A 19,695-nucleotide genomic window follows, 5' to 3' on the forward strand; every position below is an offset into this window, starting at 1 on the left:
TGTTTCATAGGTTGACTTAGGCATACATAGTCCATTCCTAGTCTAAAGCCACATGAAGTTTACCTTAAGACCAAAGCCTATGACAGTTGGTATTAAAGCAGGTTCTGCTTAGTGGTTGTGTTTATGTCACACTCAATGTGTTAGATAAAATGGCATCTAAAAGTGATGTTGCTAGCCAACAACCAGAGGCCTAGGAGTAGGGCCATGGAAGGGGCAAGAAAGCTAGTTTGATGGATATTTGGTCTACCATGGATGGGTGGTTGGCCAGGTGGAGGTGATAGTAGCTGATGTAAAGTAGAAGCTTGATGAGGTGGAGAATCACATTAAGGATTTGGACCCCATAGAAGAGGTGCTCAAAGGTAAGATGCAAGCTACCCTAAACCGGACCATTGACACGTTCACCTAATGGAATGAGGCCTTAGAGGCCCTGGTGGAGACTATGCACAAGGAGATGGAAGAGCTCAAGTTGGAGCTCACTACTTGCAAAATAGCCATTATGAATGGCATAATTGCTGGAGTGCCTAGAGCTCATATGGATATCCCTAAACCTAAAGAGTTCAAGAGGACTAGGGCTGCTAAGTAAGTGGGTAACTTTCTATTGGGGATAGACCAGTGCTTTTAGGCCACAGGCATGCAGGAAGATGCTACTAAAGTAAGCATCACTTCAGTGTATCTTACTAATGTTGCCTTATTGTGGTGGAGGCACAAGTGCAATGATGTGAGGCATGGTGGTGCCTTGATTAAAACCTAGGAGGAGTTCAAAGAGGAATTCAGGGAGTAATTCTACCTCAAGTATGCCAATGATGAGGCACGTGCAAAGGTATGTAAGCTTACTTAGTAAGGTGAGATACAAGAGTATGTCCAAAAATTCTCTAAATTTATACTATAAATTTTAGATTTGAATGAGATCGAGGGTCTTTTCACCTTCATGGATGGACTCAAGCCATGGGTGAAGCACGAGCTGCAGAGAAGGGAAGTCTGTAATCTAGCCAAAGCCATGACCATTGCTAAGTCCTTGGTGGAGTTTAAGCCATAGAACAAGTTCAAGTTTTCCAAGCCTAAAAAGAAAGGCAAGGGCAAGAGAGATCATGAATGATAGTCCAAGGGTGGAGATTGTTATGGTAGGCCAAAGATAGGGACCAATATTGTTTAGCCAATGATGGCCAGGGAAAGCCACTAGCAAAGAAGTAGAAGGCTATGAGGGACCAAGAGTCGATCTTTTGCTTCTTATGTTTAAGACCACATATAGCACAAGACAGCCCCAAGAAGGGCAAGTTGGTTGCCATAGACAAATGGTGGAATAAGGAGCCAAAAAGAGAGATGGCAAAGCTTGGCTCAACTGTGCTTAATGCAATCTAAGGTAATGGGAGTTGCAAGCCAAAGGGACTGATGTATGTGGATCTATTCGTTGTGGGCAAGAAAATGAACGTTATAGTGGTCACAATTCATTTTTGGTGATAGAGCCCAAAAATTCAGCTTGAAGGTGCATAAGGGGATTGGTACCATCAAGACAATCAACTTTAAAGAGGTCCTAACCATTAAGTGACACATGGGTGAGAGCTACAACTTGGACATTGGTAGGGCAAGGAAACCATTAAGGTAATACCTTTAGATGATTATGAGTTTGTGGTTAGTTTAGATTTCCTTGTTCGAATTAATGCCCTCATTGTGCCTTTTGCCAATTGCATATGCATTGTGGATGCACGATGCCAATGCTTAGTACCACTAAGGTGTGAGTATAGGCCTAGGATTAAAGTGCTATCAGCCATTCAATTAGCCAAGGTAATAAGTAAGAATGAAGACACCTTCTTGGCTACCCTGAAGTATGACAAAACTAATAAGCCAGAATCTAACATCCCTTTGAAAGTGCTAGCCTGCATAGTTGCTAAAAAGCTACCACCTAAGAGAAAGGTGGACCATAAGATTAAGCTAGTGCTTGAGGCCAAACTATCAGCCATGACTTCTTACCAAATGTCACCCTCAGAGTTAGAGGATTTGAGGAAACAACTTAAGGTGCCGATCAATGCTGGCTACATCAGGCCATCCAAGGCCCTACATGGTGCCCTAATTCTATTCCAACGTAAGCATGATAGGTCTTTACAGTTGTGTATCGACTACCGAGCATTGAAGAAGCTGACCATCAAGAACAAGTATCCTATCCCCCTTATTGCTAACTTTTTCAACCAACTTGGAAGTGCAAGGTGGTTCACCAAGCTAGATTTGTAGTCAGGGTATTGCCAGGTCAAGGTTGTAGAGGGAGATAAGCCCAAAACCACCTTTATCACCCATTATGGCTTTTTACGAGTTCTTAGTGATGGCATTTGGACTCACTAACACACCAATAACATTTTGCATGCTTATGAACAAGGTACTACAACTGTTTTTTGATCATTTTGTTATGGTTTATCTTGATGATATTGTGATCTATAGCTTAACATTAGAGGAGCATGTGGACCATTTGAGGTAGGTGTTTTAGGTTTTATAGGTGAATAAACTATTCATAAAGAAAGAGAATTGCTCATTTGCCTAGAGAGATATTGTTTCTAGGCCACATAGTGGAAGGTGGCAAGATACACAAGGATGCCAACAAGGTCTATGCAATTCTAGATTGGTAACTACCAACCAAGGTCACTGAGCTAAGATCATTCTTTAGGCTAGTTAACTATTATTGGCACTTCATCAAAGGCCACTCATCCATCACCACACCAGTGACTAACATGCTTAATAAAGGGAAAGTGTGGGAGTAGAGGCTTGAATTCTAGTAGGCCTTTGATCAATTGAAGTGGGAAGTGACCAAAGAGCCAGTCTTAGCCTTACCAAACCATGCCAAATTGTATAGGGTGTATTGATGTAGGAAAACCATCTAATTGCATTCAAGAGCTAGAAGCTTAATGGGATTGAGCATAGATACATGATCTAGGAAAAAGATATGATAGTAATGGTGCACTGCTTGCACACTTAGGATACTACCTGTTGGGGTCAAAGTTTGTGGTCAAAACTGATAACATTTAACTAGCTAGTTCTAGACAAAAGAAGTCATCCCCCAAGTAAGACTACTGGCAAGACTTTTTTGTAGAATTTGGTCATAGGTTAGAGTACAAGATGGGCATGCACACATAATGGTTGATGCCCTCAGCCAAAAGGTGAGCCTTGTTGTCATTAGTCAACTAGAAGTGGCCTTGGTGCTACGATCTGATAAGTGCTATCCCATGATTTTTTAGCAAAAACTCTTATCTACCATGCCAAGTAAGGTAAGACTAGACAATTTTGGCTATAGGATGATTTATTATACACTAGGGGTAGTCGATTCTTTATGCCATAATGTAAGAAACTCCACATAGAGATGATGTAAGAGTGCCATAACTTAAAGTGGGCTAGTCACCCAAGTGTGCACCACACCTTAGCCTTGCTAGAGAATCGATACTATTAGCTATACAGAAGGGATGATGTTGACACCTATATGAAAGCCTATTTATTCTGCCAACAAGACAAAGTAGAGCTCAAGCTATCGACCAGTGTCTTAGAGCCTTTGCCCATACCAGAGTGACCATAGAAAAGCTTCACTATAGATTTCATAGTTAGCTTACCCAAGATGGATAGGTTTGGAAGCATTATGGTAGTGGTGGATAGATTTTCTAAATACAGGGCTTTCATTCCAACAACTGAAGAGTGCCAAACCGAGGAGGCAGCCTATTTACTCCTGAGAAACATGGTGAAGTACTAGGGAGTACCACATATCATTGTTGGTGAATAGGACATACAATTCATAAGGTGGTTCTAGACCGAGTTGTTCAAGCTGTTAGAGTCAGACATGAATTTTTCCACTGGGTAGACCAAATGAGTAAATAGACTATTAGAGGTCTAGCTCAAGCATTATGTGAGTGCCACACAGCAGGACCGACCTAAATTGCTTAATGTTGCCTAATTCTCATACAACCTACAGTAGAATGAACTAAAACACTAGAGCCCTTTCGATATCATGGCAAGGTAGCAGCCACTAATGCCAGGTTCGATTGCAGTGGGTTACACAGGGTTTAACCCAATAGCATATAAGTTTGCCAAGGCTTGGTAGGAACATGTCAACCTAGCCAGAGTCTGTCGACACAAAGTAGTAAAGAAGTCCAAGAAATAGGTAGACCAAAAATGAAAGGATGTGCAATTCCAAGTAAGGGACTTGGCTTTGGTGAAGTTGCACCCCATCATACACAACAAGGGTCTACATAAGGGCCTAGTTTAGATGTACGAAAGACCTTTCAAAGTTTTTAAAAGGGTAGGTAAGGTTGACTACAAGTTGTATATGCCACCAAAGTTAAAGGTATGCCCAATTTTTCATGTTAGCATGTTAAAGCCATTCCGTGAGGACCAAAGGAATCCGAGGTGAGCAAAGTCAAGACGTGCATCAATGAAAGCTAGGGTCTCATATGAGAAAGAGGTCCAATGCATTCTTGCTAATTAGATCATGAGACGGTAAAGTTATAAACCAAGATAAGAGTATTTAGTGTAGTGAAAAGGGCTTCTAGATAATGAAGCTAGTTGGGAACCAACTAAAAACTTATGGTAGTTCTAGGACTAGATCAGGTAGTTCCACACAAAGGATATGACAAGGGCATCATGAGATCAGGTGGGAAAGAATGTCACACCTCGAGCAAGCACACTAGGAGTTAAAGATAGCACCCTAGCAACCAAGGCTTAGCACCAGAGATAGAGATGGATGTAATAATCATGATAGAAACATGCAGACCACCTGCCCAATAGTTAGTCCTACATGCAACACCAGGACCAGGCTCGTAACATGCCTACATTGTAACTAGTTAGGCCTAGAAAAGTAAGAGCAACCCAAAACCATTTAAAAGCCTTTAGGATTTATAGCACATGCCTAGAATAGAGGAAGACCTGGTCAATCCTTAGGTTTAATGATGTAATCTATATTTTTGAATTTAAAAATGTATCCCTTAATATTAGAAACTACCATACTAGAGATAGGGCCTCAACTATAAATAAAAGGCCACCCTATCCTCATTTGTAATCATTCACCATTGAGTAATATACAGAGCATTCAAGCATTTATGTTCTTCAGCTTCCATATTCTATCTTTTGGTGTTTGTTTTGTGCTCGTATGCTTGTTTCATAGGTTGACTTAGGCATAAGAAGTCCATTCCTAATCTAAGGCCACATAGAGTTTGGCTTAAAATTAAAGCTCGTAACACTAGCACTTAGTGTGGGCACTCACCTTGACCATCGATGACACAAGCAGGCCTTGGTGTGGGTTGTTGCCTCAACCACCTCTTCGATAGATGCTAGTTCATAGGCTTCGATCTTAAGCCTTGCAATTATGTAGCCTTAAGTAGGAAACTACCTCTCACATATCTCTAAGTCAGCCTTTAATTGAGTTGAGTGAGTGTGCCACTTAACAAGGACTAGTTAGACTTTAGAAACAATCAAACACTATAGCACACTAATAAGGCATTGGTGAAATAATACAAGATCCTTTCTATTGTTGAAATAATGTGGCTATGTACAAATGTGCTTGAGTAGCTTGTTGGCTCATAAGTTCACAAGTTCCTGAGTTGGTCCAATAGGGGAGGGGGAACCCTTGTTTATACTTGAGCCCTCATGGCCTATGTGGTCACTAAGGAGCTAAGTATATAGGTCATGGATCCATTCTTGGTCATCGGCCATTTGTCCTTCTTCTTGTCTCCCACCTTGGAGGACTTCTATTTATGTGTTGGTGTATTGCCACTACTACTTTTGTCCTTGTCTCCCTCACTTTTGCCCATTCCCTTAGGCTTGGAAGACTTAAACTTTCCAATTTATTGAATTCCACTAAGGATTTAATAGCAGTCATGGCTCGGGTAAGGTCTTAGACACCGATCCTCTTTAGCTTTTACTTAGCCCATGGCTTGAGTCCATCCATAAATATGAAAAAGACCTCATCCTCCCCATGGTTGGGAATTTGGACCATGAGTTATAAGAACTCCCAAACATAGTCCCACACTTTTCCACATTGGGTGAGTTGTCGTAGCTTGGCATATGCCTCATTCGCAGTGTATTATGGGTAAAACTACTGCCTAAACTCTCTTTGAAACCGCTTCCATGTTCCAATGGCAACACCCCTATGCCTGGCCTTCTTGGACCAGTGATGCCATCATAGAAGTGCAATGTCTACAAGATACATAGAGGTGGTGCTTACCTTAGCAGTGTCCTCCTTAATGCTTATTGCATGAAAATACTGCTTCATGCCTCATAAAAAGTTATCTATGTGCTTTGTAGACTCTATTTCCATGAACTCTTTCAACTTAGGAATCTCTATAGTCCTAAAAGTGATTGTTATATACCTCCCTCTACAACTGCCTCACATGCAAAAAGCCTCATCTTGAACCACTCCATCTCTTCCTTTATGGCTTCCACCAAGGCCTTTAGGGTAGAGTTCTTATGGGTAAGGCTTTTGATCTATTTAGAAAGATTTAGCCTTAGCTTTTTTGTGATCTTCTTTCCAGCTGAGACTAATTCTTCCATTTGATCTTTGTACTTATCTTGTATTTCAGCTATGGCCAATTCCACCTTGGCCAATTAGGCATTAAAGGTTGAGATCATGTACGTACTGGTGCCTTTCTTACCTCTTCCAGTAGTACGTGTCTCATGAGCCTCTTGCCCCTTAGTGTGTTGGTGGCTTATTTCAAAAGTAGACATTTTCTTAGATCAGGGTTGCATACTAAGCCATTTCTGATACCAACTGTCATAAGTTTTGGCCTTAAGCCTTGTAACCTTACAGCCTGAAATGGAAGACTACCTCTCATGTATGCCTAAGTTAGCCTTCAATTAGGTTGAATAAGTGTGAGACTCAATAAGGACTAGTCAGACTTTAGAAACAATTGAAAACTATAGCACACTAAGAAGGCATTGGGTCTAGAAGGTTCTAGGCTCTCTTGCAGATTGCCTGCACCTCAGGCCTTCCATAAGTTTCTTTACTTGGGTGCCATAGTACCCATGACTATATTTGTATCTAGCTTTTCTAGAAGGTATTAAACCTATATGCTTAGCATATGTCCAAGCTTATCTAGAGCTTTCACACCTACAGTGCCAGCACTATTTTTTTGGGGCTTCTAAAAGCTTCTCCTAAATGGTTTTAAGGCTTAGCATCAAGAAACTCTCGTAGGGACTCATTCTCACAACCTGGTGATTGAGTGAGGGTCTAGCCTCCATGTGCTAGTGCTCAAGCCTTGGCCTCGATGGTGTTCACATAGGGTATGACATTGGCACTTGGCATAACATATGTACCATGACCTCCATCTAAGGCATTTGTCTGCCCATCAATCACTATCGGCACCAAATGATACACTGTACATGTGTCACGAGCTCTGATCTTAAGTGAAACTTAGTGTGGCCAAGGATAAGGAATTGACTCTATCTACCTAAGTTAGTCTATGAAACTCAAGTGCTAAGCATAATTCTAGCTAGTCAAAGATTGTGCAATAGTGTTGGGCCTTTTAGAAGCCCATAAATTTGATCTTCCTAAGATCATGTTTAGGCATGCCCACACTTGGGTTTGATAGTGCACCCGAACCTTGACCATCAATAGTCGTACATGGCTGATCATGTGCTTGCACCTCGATCATCAGTGCCTACACTTATGTCTAACTAGGTGCCCACATATCACACTCCAGCACTCACATTTGGGCTTGGTTCAATTTTGCCAAACTTGAACATTATGCCTGAGTCTTTAGAGTCTTGATCACTGCCTATACCACTATTTTGGGCTAGTTTCCTATGACTTGAACCTCTTGTAGGCCTCAAGGCTTGGTCTTTCAAACTGTTAGACCTTGTCTTGCTAGAATTGGAATTGTCCTTAACTTTGAGAGAACCTCTTGGCTTGGACCAGCTTGCAGACTATGACACATGTACATGCCTCAACCACCATCAGGAAATGTTGGCTCTTGGTCTCAACACATGTTTCGACCATCATCAACACATACTAGCCTATTATCTAGGCAGTTCCCTTGAACAACATTGGCATATGTTGGGTCGCAGACAAGCGAGGGTATTTTGGGCTTGGGCCATGCACCATGCGTACCACAATTAGGTAGTAGGTGGGTTCAGGCACATCTTCCTATTTTTGCCATGCTGATGCCATTTTTATAACTTACAAACTCATATAACACTCACCGAGGCTTGCATATAGGCTTGGCTTAATTCTGCCAAACCTGAACACCATTCTTGAGTTGCTGGAGTCTTGACCACTGCATTTACCATTGTTTTGGGCTAGTTCCTTATAACATGGACCTATAATACACCTCTAAGCCTAGTCCTCCTAGTAGTTAGACCTTGTCCTACTAGAATTAGAACTACTCATTGACTTAAAAAGAACCTTGGGGCTTGTACGAGTTTAGAGATCGTGACACATGTGCATGCCTCAACCACTATCAGGACCTATTGGCCTTGGTCTCAACATATGCCTCAACCACCATTGGCACATTCTGGCCCTTGGTGTAGGTAGTTCACTCGAGTACCATTAGCATAAGTTAAGCCGTGCACCATACGTGGATATCATGGGCCCAAGCCACACATTATGCTTACCATGATTAGGTAGTAGGTGGGTTCATGAACATCTTCATATTTTTACCATGCCAATGCCATTTTTATAGCTTTTAAATTCATATAACGGTCCCTTAAGCCTTTATGTTAAGTTTTATGGCAAGATGACTCATTTTTTATTTTTCTTGATTTTTAGAGCTTTTCATAGTTTAGGATTTTTTGAAAATTTTTTAGAAGGATTTTTTCGCTCCAAATTTGGTGTACGTTATCTCTGTATTTTTATAGGCATCCACAAAAAAGTTCATCTACAAAATCAAAGTGTAGAAGATTTTGTGGCCATTTGAAAAAAAACATCCCTATTTTAGACACTTGAATGGCTATTAGCTACAATCCCATAAATGCTCTTATGCTCTTTAAGGGGTTGTGGGCTATTAAGGTTCCTTTGGGGATAAGAGGCCAATATAATTGCCAAAGACCAGCTCCCATCACACATTATGTGTGCACACACCCTAACCCTATTCCCCAAATGTCAAAACCCCTAACGGTTTTGGTTAAGTTCTCTGATGATGCTTCGATGATGGCACCCCAGGCAAAAAAATACAACACTAGCACATGCCTGAGCCCAACATATGCACCATGGCCCAGAAAACTTCAACCGAGGCCTTGACCATCATTGGCATATATTGGTGCATAGTGTGAGTATCATGGGCCAGGAGCTTAAGCCTAGCTACAATGCGACCTTACACAGGAAACTACCATACATATGCCTAAGTAAGCCCTTAATCGACTCTATGACATGTATTAACCAATTGTGTGATGCACTTGTGCTAGAACTCAACTAACCCCCTAGGAGTTTAAGAGAAAGCTAAAAAAGAAATGGTTAAGGCATGAGTAATTTATTTATTTAATGGGGTCTGTACACTTACTCTCGGAACATAGTCCATATGTAATTTCTATGAAAGTTCTCAAGGCCTAAGTCCCTAATACTTCACACTCTTGCTTCTCTATGTTGTCACCTATTACTTCTAGCTTCTATGCTTGATTGTTCATACCACATTCTAGGGTGTTTTAGAACCTTCTAATAAGTAGTCCTCATCCTTAATGCCATGCAGTTCACCTCAAGTGTACTCTTGCAATCTAGCCTTAGTCTTGGCCTGCACACTTGGGTAAAGTATATGCTTTTAGGGCCTCAATTCTAATCCTTCTTGGTTTGTTACCCATACCATCTCGAGCAAGTCTCATCACATAACCCTTTTGGTCTTAGACTCTATATGGTCTATGAAAATTTCCCCCACTCGTTCTAGCAACACCTTCATTGCTAGGGGATTATGGATCATTCACTGTACATGCATGCTAGATCATTGTTTGTTCCTCATCTCAATGGTCTTTGGCATGCTTTCATAATTGTCTTTTTCTCTTACCTTCATGTCTATGCATCTGTAGCCAAATTGACTTTCTCCTAAAAGTCATCCTTTACACACTCTGATAAGAGGGATCTAGCTAATCTCTTTGGTTCAACAAGTGCCTCTCAGTGACCATACTTCGTTGATCCTATTGGCTTGACTAGTGGCTCTCCATAGCCACACTTTTATTGTCTTTATCGGGAGCTTGAGTGGTTCACTCCTTTTGGCTTAACCGAATAGCTTTGAGCCTCAACATACCATTGGACTCTTAATGTTGCTGATTGATATTGTTATTCTTGCCCTTGGACTCTTTATAAGTCTTTACAATGGCGACAAGCTTCTTTTATTATGGCCAACCCTAGGGCTATGTGATCCTAAACACGAGAAGTAGTTAAAGGTAATATCCTTCATACCTATGTCCTTGTCAGGCTCCTCAACCTTTGCCTTGCAATGTTAGGGCTTCTTTTTAGCCTTGTCTTTTGATTAAGAAAGAGTGGTTACTCTTGTCTCCCTCACTCAAGCCATTGTCTTTAGGCTCAGGAAACTTGGTATGCTTATACTTAACCAACAATTCAACAACCGCAATTGCCTAACTCAAGCCTTGGACCCTAGGCTACTTTAACCCAATTCCTACCCATGGCTTTAATCTGTCAAAAATGTAGAACAAAATTTCTTTCTCACCCATGCTAGGAACCATAAGCGATAGTTATAAGAACTCCCAACAATAGTCTTGTACTTTTCCTTCTAACTAAGCCAACGAAGCTTTGCCCAAGCTTTTTCTTTCGTATACTCTGGCTTAAATTGTCTTATTAGTTCCCTTACAAACTGATCCCATATGGTGATTGTAGTCTCCCCTTACTGCATGCCATCGTACCTTCAATACAACCACAATAAGGCTACATTAGTTAAGTACATAGTAGTGGTGCTTACCTTGGCTTCCTCTACAGTACCAACCACTCAAAAGTACTACTCCATGCCCTACATAAAGTTGTCAACTTTTTTGGCTGAGTGACTTCTTATGAATGGCTTTGGCTTGGGCACCTCCATCCTAAGTCCTAACCCTTTGTTTGTAACTGTGGCAGCTTAAAATGCAGTAAACTCCAACTTGAGTTGTTTTAGTTCTTCTCGTAAGGCAATCGCCTGAGCCTATAAAGCCTCATTATGCTACATGAGCACTTCTATCTCTTAGGTCAAGGCACCATGCATCTCTTCTTTGTGCTTCTCTTATGCTGAATCCAGACCTTGGATGTGATCCTCAATGTATTTGAATCGATCCCTCAAATATCCCATGGCTAACTTATATTTTTCCAACTGAGAGTCTATGGACAACAATAGATCATTTGAACTAGCTATTTTCCCCTTGCCCATGGGTGGGTGGCCCTCTTGCATGTCACTCATGCACTCCACTTGAGTGTCACTAGCCATGCTTTTACATGTGCACCACAATCATGAAGCTCAGACTAAGGATCTCCTAAAACTTTTTTAGGAGCATTCAAGCATCTTTGTGCCCTACTCTTGGCACCAATAGCCAACAATCACCCACACAACATTTCCCACTACAAGTCAATAGCACCACTAGCACACTAACATGCAAGCTGCACGTGCACTTGAATTGACACCAACATCGATTATGACTAAGGTTTTGATCCCACTATAGTCGAAACCTGCTCTAATACCAACTTTGGTTGGATCTGGCTCTTATACCAACTGTCATAGGTCAGGAGGTTAAGCCTACCTATCGTGTAGCCTTAGGCGATAAACTGTCATCCATATGCCTAACTAAGCCTTTAACAAACTTTATGACATGCACTAACCAGCTATGCCATACACTTGTGTCGAAACTCGACTAACCTCGTAGGAGTTTAAGAAAAATCTAAGAAGGAAATGGTTAAGGTAAGAGTAGTTTATTTACTTGATGGGGTATGTACACTTGCTTTGGAACATAATCCATATGTGTTCTCTACAAAGGTTTTCAAGGCCTAGGTCTCTAATACTTTGCATTTTTGCTTATCTATGTTGTCACCTATTGCTTATGGCTTTTGTGCCTGATAGCTCGCACCACATCCTGGGGTGTTCTACAACCTTCCAACAAGTAATCCTCAACCTTGGCACCATGTAGCTCACCTCGAATGTACTTTTGTGCTCCTACCTTGGCCTTAGCTTGCACATTTGGGTGGAGTATAAGCCTTTAAGGCCTCAATTTTAATCCTTCCTAGTTTATTACTCGTACCATCTTGATCAAGTCTTATCATATGGCCTTTTTGGTCTTAGACTTGTGTGTAGTCCATGACATGGGCACATGCCTCAACCATAATTGGCATAAGCTAGCCTTTGGTACAAGCATCTGCCTCCATCAACATCGACACAAGTTGACCTTTTATATGGGCACCGACCTCGACCACCATCGGTGTAAGCTAGCTTTTTGTGTGGGCACATGCTATAACCAACATTGGCAAAATCTGGACCTAGTACAAGCACATGCCTTAAATAGCATTGGCAAAAAATACCCTTGGTGGTGGCAATTACCTCGAATACCATCAGCACATGTTGACCCTTATTGTAGGCACTTGCCTTGAACACCATCTACACATGCTAGGCTTTAGTGTAGGCATATTCTTCAATCACCATCGGCACCTATAGACCCTTGGTGCAAGATATGCTTGTTTAAAAAAAATGTCCCCATTAGAAACACTTTAATGTCTACTACAGCATGTTTATAAAATCTCTTATGCTTTTTAAAAGGTGGTTGCTTAGGCCCCTCTCCTCTACCAAGGGAGTAAGTGTGTGTGATGGGCTTGTCATTGGTGCATCCACGACAACATCCCTGGAGCAAAATCTAGGCCATGCTTGCCTTCTGGCCATGTTATCTAGTGATTGGTTACTCCAATGACCCACAGGAAACAATGGCCCTCACAATTTGCATGCATACAAAAAAAGGGTTGGATTTTACTGAGCTCAAGCCTGTGCCTACTGTTAATGCTACCCCAGACCCCAGATCAAATACCTGAATCAAGCAATGGCACCCCAGGGTGGGGTAAGCAAAAGCTGCAATTGCAAGCTTGGTCTGGCCAAGTCTTTTAGGTATTTGGTAGTATCATGGTCTATTCTCCTCAACCACACAAATGGCTTAGCCTAGCCAAGCCTATGCATGCAACGAATGCTGCCTAAGACCTCAAGAACAAGTCCTTAAATCAGGCAATGTCCCATTGGGCTAGTGACAGCAGAGTTTGCATGTGTGGTCCTGGCCAGACCAAACGTATGGTGGTGTCATGTCGTTATTACCTATTGGATAGCAGAGGTAGTCTTATGGCCCTTGCTTGTGTATTTCCTATGCCAAGCGATTGTAGAGTGGCCTTTTACATCATTTTCTTCACTCACTTGTCGAGTAATCGATTAGGTGGGTTATGGATCAGTGTGTGTGGATGGTGCCACTTGTATGCAATAGGTAAATGTGTGGTGCTATGTTTGTGCATCTTGGTAGGCTTCATGCTTAATGCATTGAACTATCAACCTATCATCCTTTTCAATCTACCCGCATGTAGTCTTCATACTGTAGGAGTGCAATCAAGATCCTATGTTGCATACCTAAATCGATGAAAATCGGATGTCTTGCCATCTTTAATTCATCTTATGTCCTTAAGGGCTACAGGTCAGACCTCAATTGTGCCCCATCTCCCAAGCATACCACTTAAAGCTCCATAGCCGCATTAGTGTACTAGTGTTTGATTGTGGTTTCATACGTAAAATGTTTTGTAGGCGTAGGCTCTTAGCCCTTGTTTGTCTGAAGCTATGCATTTTATATGCTCAACATGCATGACACTTGTGCTCCATGTTAGCTTTTTTCGCTACTCAGTTGGTATGTTAAGGCCCATGTGATGATAACATCTTGAAGGAATGCTACTTGGCTGATCCTGCTAGTAGTCATATACTTGTCTTTAAAATTAAACAATATAAGTGTAAATATGAACTAATTTAGACTATTAAACTATGAATAGTCATTAAATCTTTTGTTTAATGGTATCTACTACTCGGGTAACCATAATAATTCTAGAGCTAATACGTGCAACAAACCCTAACTTTTGGAAAGGATGCATTTATTAGATAAAAGGTCAATGTGGGCTTTGCCCATTGCTCTAATGATTCATGATAACTCAATGGATCACACAGCCTTTGTGCCAATGACCCATCATTCAAATTTTTGACCAATCAACTTTTGATGGTAGGATAACGTCCTACTATGGTAGTGATGGGTGATGAAGAGTGGTCAATTTTGAAGAGGGAGCTTGAGAAACAGCTACCATATCCAAGGAAGGTAGTAGGTGCTTAAACTACCTAGTCCTGACATGGGACAATAAATAACAATACCATGCTCTATGAGCCTAGTAATTGGAATGAGTACAATCTAAATCCTTTAATAAAGATCCATTGGAAAGCAAGTCTAGTGCCAATAGCCACAGTAATTCTAGCTTTAATAGTGAATATTTAAGTTGTCATAGTTAAAAAGCTTGTCATTGGGACTAGGGTTGGGTCATGCTATCTGCCTCATAGTGAGCACCGGTCTACTTATCCTTACTGCTGGTGATGTACTTTTGGCCTTAATTGGCTGAGTCATTCCTTCAACATTGTTTATTTGAAAAAATTACAGTGCTCAAAGCATGCCTACATTTGTATACATTATCATGGGATAACATCGTATGATTTTGATCCTATGTGTTGGCTTTCAAGATCAGAGTAATGATTAATAGGGACAATTGAGGGCATTTGTATGTCATAGTCAGAGGTGTAATTCTAGGATTTATGAAAGATGAACAACTACAAAAGCATTTGCCAAGGATATTTTCATTAATCAAGAACAAAAGTTAGAGGTTTAAAGATGATTAGATATTGTCCTAGTTTCAACCATAAATAATGCCAACTAGGGATCAACAGATGTTACTTTTAGGCCTTTGCCGACACCTTATGAGAAATCAAAGCTTTGGGTTTTGAGGGGAGTATGGTCACAAGGTTGAAACTTAAAGACATTGACAGAAGGGCACCACCATGAGTGGAGCTTCTACTTAATTTGACTTAACATGGGGAAACTTACCATGTCCAGACATAGTAAAGACTGACAAACTAAGAGCTTTTTCTTGATTTTATGAGTGTTGGTGCATGGCCATTCTTAGTTGGTGGAGCAATTTGTTTGGTTAATTCTATTAATGAATGAGACTTAAGCCTACTAACTACCTATGCAGAGGTGATCCTTTGTGGCTAGCTTCTTAGAGGGACTATGGCCACTTAGGCCAAGGAAGTTTGAGGTAATAATAGGTCTATGATGCCCTCAGATGTTCTGGGCTACATGCACACTACACTAATGTATTTAATGAGTCTACACCCTTGGCTGACAAGCCCGAGTAATCTTTAAAATTTCATTATGATGGGGATAGGTGAACCTGCAAAGGATCATTGTTGAAACCCAATAAACCTTATCATTTAGAGGAAGGAGAAGTTCTAACAAGGTTTTATAGGTGAACCTGCAAAAAGATCATTGTTGAAACCCACTCAATGAATGATCTACAAACAGGTTAACAAAACACTGAGGGGGCCATGGTGCCTCTATGTCGTAAGCTACTTCTAGCCTTAGACCAGTGCGACAGTCGCTTCGTTCTGCCTTTCGGGTAGGCAAAATGATTTGTATCATAACCTCTGATTGAATAATGAATACCAACATGAATCGCACCAAGGAATCGAAATGAAAAAGAGTGTGTGTACCATCACCATCCCGTCATGGTCCATGCATGGATCTCTATGACTCTTTTTGTCATGAAAAAACAAAATGACTCTGGCAAAGAATATCTCAGCTGTTGCATCAATGAAGAACATAGTGAAATGTGATACTTGGTGTGGGTGTAGAATCCCATGACCATCAAGCCTTTGAACGCAAGTTGCACCCTAAGCCATTAGGCTAAGGGCATGCCTACCTAGGTGTCATGCATCATTGCCCCTTCCAACCCCCCACTGATCGAGCTTTAGGTGAGGGGGAGGAAGATGGCCTTCTATGATCTTGTTGGTCATGATTGTCCCAAAAGTGAGTCCTCAATAAGAATAGTGTTGTGATTGTCAGTGGTAAAGCTCCTAGCATGCCTCATATCCAGTGACATGTGCTCATTGTTCATCCGAACCCTATTAGACCATCGTATCACTTGGTCGATGTTCACATCGTGACACCATGTTAGGCAGATCACTCATTAAGTTTAAGCATATCAATAAGCAGAGGAAGAGAAACTTATCAAGATTTCCCTACCTATCAAGAAACTAGTTTAAGAATCAGCACCCTAGGTGTTCGAATTATAGTCTAAAGAAATGTCCTCATTAGTGAACTAGGCCCAAGTTCCCTAGAAAAGGGCACTAGAGAGGGTGAAACCCTATTGTGCCTAGACCCTGTTACACCACAAGGCACTATCTATGAGTTAGGTTGTTTAGGAACGCAGCCCCAATCAGGCAATAAATTCCATCTAATACTGAATATGGGTGAGACACCTACAGGGAACAAGTACCATGAGGGAAAGATGAAAAATATTTTCAAAAGATAGTCAAAGAAAGCTAAAAATCATCAAGAAAGAAGCAGATGAGAGCCAATGATGCATCTTTGTTAGATGTGGAATAGTGAGAGTCAATCTACCGATCAACTTGAGGTGTGGATCAATGTGGGTTGTGATGGTGACCCGAGCCTAGGCTAACGATCTGCTTGAAAAAATGTCATCATCAAGATCATAGAATGTAGCACTACCATCTTGGCTCCCTATCTTGCCCATCTTGAAACATAGACCAAAGAGTCTAACATATGTGTGAGTCAATGGGCAAGAAAACCTATAAGGCATAAGGAAGATGATTGGTAAGATCCCTCACAGGTGTATGACCGATTGAACCTAACTTCTGAGAAAGGTTTTAGTATAGGCATGCCTATCAAGACTCAAAAAATGGTGAACTATGCTTGAGCAGAGCAAAAGTAGAGGAAACCGACGTGCAAATCATTCATCTGACTTGGGTATAGGGGTAAAAGACTAATCAAACCATCTGTAGTTAGTTCCTAATAAATTTTCTCTTAGGATAGCTAGAGCCCTTAGTGAGTTATATCAGGTAAAGCCAATGATTAGAGGTATTGAGGGTGCAACACCTTCAACCAATTCTCAAACTTTAAATAGGCCATGCCATAGAATCAAAAGCTCTAAGTAGGACATTCTTTTATGTAAAATTACCGATTTGAGATGAATTGAAAGCTGGGTTATCATGCCTAATAACACGCTAACCTAGAACCCACAAAAGATGTTGGTTAATTAAGATAGCAAGACTATAGTCATGGAAGTCAAAATCTGCTAAGTAGTGTCTAACAACTCTCTTGCCAAATCAACCAACCACGAAAATGGATGGCACTTAAGTGTGCAACCTATAACAATCAGTCGAGGCATGGGCTAAGCCCCAATGAGTAGAAGGGCATAGCAGTCAATATAAAACTTAAGGTATCAGCTCAAGTGAAGTGATCGTTGATGTAGATCTTAATGGTAGTAGCAAATATTCAAATGAGAACTTTAAAGGTGAAAGAAGGGAAAGGTTCCATGTGAATGGCACTTGCACATGGGTTAGTTGATCCCAAGAGATAAGGGAAGCCCATCCGATAGCACATCTAGCACGAGCTTTGAAAGGGAATCAAGCTAAAATTCTTAAACTGGGACACGATAGCTGGCAACAACATTAAAGAGTTTGGATATGTTAGTAAAGGCCTTAGGAAGAGTTATATTTTTTGTTTAATGGTCTGTCCACCTTGGAAACAGCTTAGCAAAAAATAGGGTCTAGTGGCCAAAAGAGCACTGTACATCATGTGGTGTCTAGTGCACCTTCAGTGACCCTTGAAAATCTAAAAGACTAAGTGCCATCTGTGCTCGATCGTACTTATAACCATATCAAGCCTCCAAGGTGAATAGCCTCTGGTTGATGGAACAATATAGAAAGAAAGTCAACAAAATGGATCCATAACCTCAAAAAAGGGATTAGCTCGAAGGGCTAGGCATGGGAGTCCTAGTCTCAAACTTATCAGCTATCGATGCATTACTCGAGTTGATCTAGTAGTAAAAGTAGGTCACCGTATGTCGGTCAAGAGACGTATTGGGAATAACTTCCTCGAGGGCCTTTCACAGGCAATGAACAATTGACTCAGAACTACTATAGACAAAGGGAATCTAACTGTTTAATTAAAACAAAGCATTATGATGGTCCTGGTAGATGCTTACGTAATGTGATATCTACCCAGTGCTCTAAATGTCAAATTAATGAAATTCAACCAAGCACGAGTAAACTGTGAAATTACCTATGACTCTGTTAAGATAGCCAAATGCCTCATCATCTAATTAGTGACGTGCATGAATGAATTAATGAGATTCACACTGTCATTGTCTATTATCCAGTGAAACCATAGCCAAAGGAATGGGCTTGGCAAAATCAGTGGGGAAAGAAGACCCTGTTAAGCTTGACCCTAGTCCAATTTTGTGAAATGACTTGAAAGGTCTAGGATAAGTGGGAGCCTTCAGGTGAAATTGGAATACCACTACTTTTAACATCATTTTACTTATTTCATGAATTAGAGTTGAGGCACATGACCCTTTTTTTTGGACCAAGGCTAGCCTCAATCAATCGATTTGAATGGAAGACATTGTCAGGTAGGAGTTTAGCTAGTGCAGCACATCTGTTAAAAGATAATGTAGGTGTCCTAAGATGACCTTAATGAGAATAGAAATCTCATGTGGAATAAAAGGGTAAAATGTCATTTGATTTTGATTTCCAATATGAATACAAACAGTGAAAGCATGGCCTATCGATCTTTTAGACCTTTGCAATTTAAAGCTAGAAGTGTCAAAAAAGTTACCGCAGGGATAACTAGCTTATGGCAACCAACTATTCATAGCGATGTTGCTTTTTTATCCTTCGATGTTAACTCTTTTTGTCATTATGAAGCAAATTCACCAAGTGTTGGATTGTTCACCCACCAATAGGGAACATGAGATAGGTTTAGACCATTGTGAAACAGGTTAGTTTTACACTACTGATTGTAGCTTCGTAATAGTAATTCAACCTAGTATGAGAAGAACTACTGATTCGCACAATTGGCCATTATGCTTAGTTGGAAAGCTATTGGCATGAAGCTGCCATGTGCTGGATTATAACTAAATGCCTTTAAGTTAGAATCTGAGTTAAAAGTGATGTATGCACCCACCACCTGATTGCCAACCTACAATAGGGGCCTATGGCCCTCAATTGCATGTGTCATAGGTGCAACCCCCATGGCAAATAAGCCATCCGTGCCTTCTTGGAGCTTAATTTCCATTGAGCGATGACTAGAATCTTTTACAGATGATTAAAACATGTGATAGGGTATTGTAAGTGCAAAGTGGCTTTGCTGCCATGATCTACTATGATTCAACCTTTTGTCACTTTGATTAGTCCCTCTCACCCCAAACCCACCAAAGTCTTCTCACTTCATTTTTTACACTATACCCCCTAGGGTTAGGGATGAATGGTGTTCTCCATTGCAACCAATTCGGTCAAACAATGAAATCCCTCTCTTGAGGATCCAACTAAATGACAACCAAATGCCATTGGTATTTGTTATAGGCATGGGCTTACCTTTAGTGTGGACACTTGCCTTAAATGCTATTGGCAAATGCTGGCCCCTGGTATAGGCTATGGCCTCGAATGCCATCAATAGCATCTAGCCCTTGGCTAATGT

The 19,695-nt window shown here is 40.9% G+C and overlaps 3 pseudogenes; all 3 read left to right on the top strand.

Moving 5' to 3' along the window:
* Positions 1–13,833: 13,833 nt before the first annotated feature.
* Positions 13,834–15,465, top strand: LOC149520093 (18S ribosomal RNA; annotated as a pseudogene).
* A 287-nt stretch (positions 15,466–15,752) lies between these two features.
* Positions 15,753–15,905, top strand: LOC149520094 (5.8S ribosomal RNA; annotated as a pseudogene).
* A 231-nt stretch (positions 15,906–16,136) lies between these two features.
* LOC149520095 (25S ribosomal RNA) lies at positions 16,137–19,410 on the top strand (annotated as a pseudogene).
* The last annotated feature ends 285 nt before the right edge of the window (positions 19,411–19,695 follow it).

The sequence above is a fragment of the Durio zibethinus genome, chromosome 2 (assembly GCF_047325235.1).
Source record: "Durio zibethinus cultivar Kanyao isolate XHJ-2024 chromosome 2, ASM4732523v1, whole genome shotgun sequence".
Taxonomy (NCBI): domain Eukaryota; kingdom Viridiplantae; phylum Streptophyta; class Magnoliopsida; order Malvales; family Malvaceae; genus Durio; species Durio zibethinus.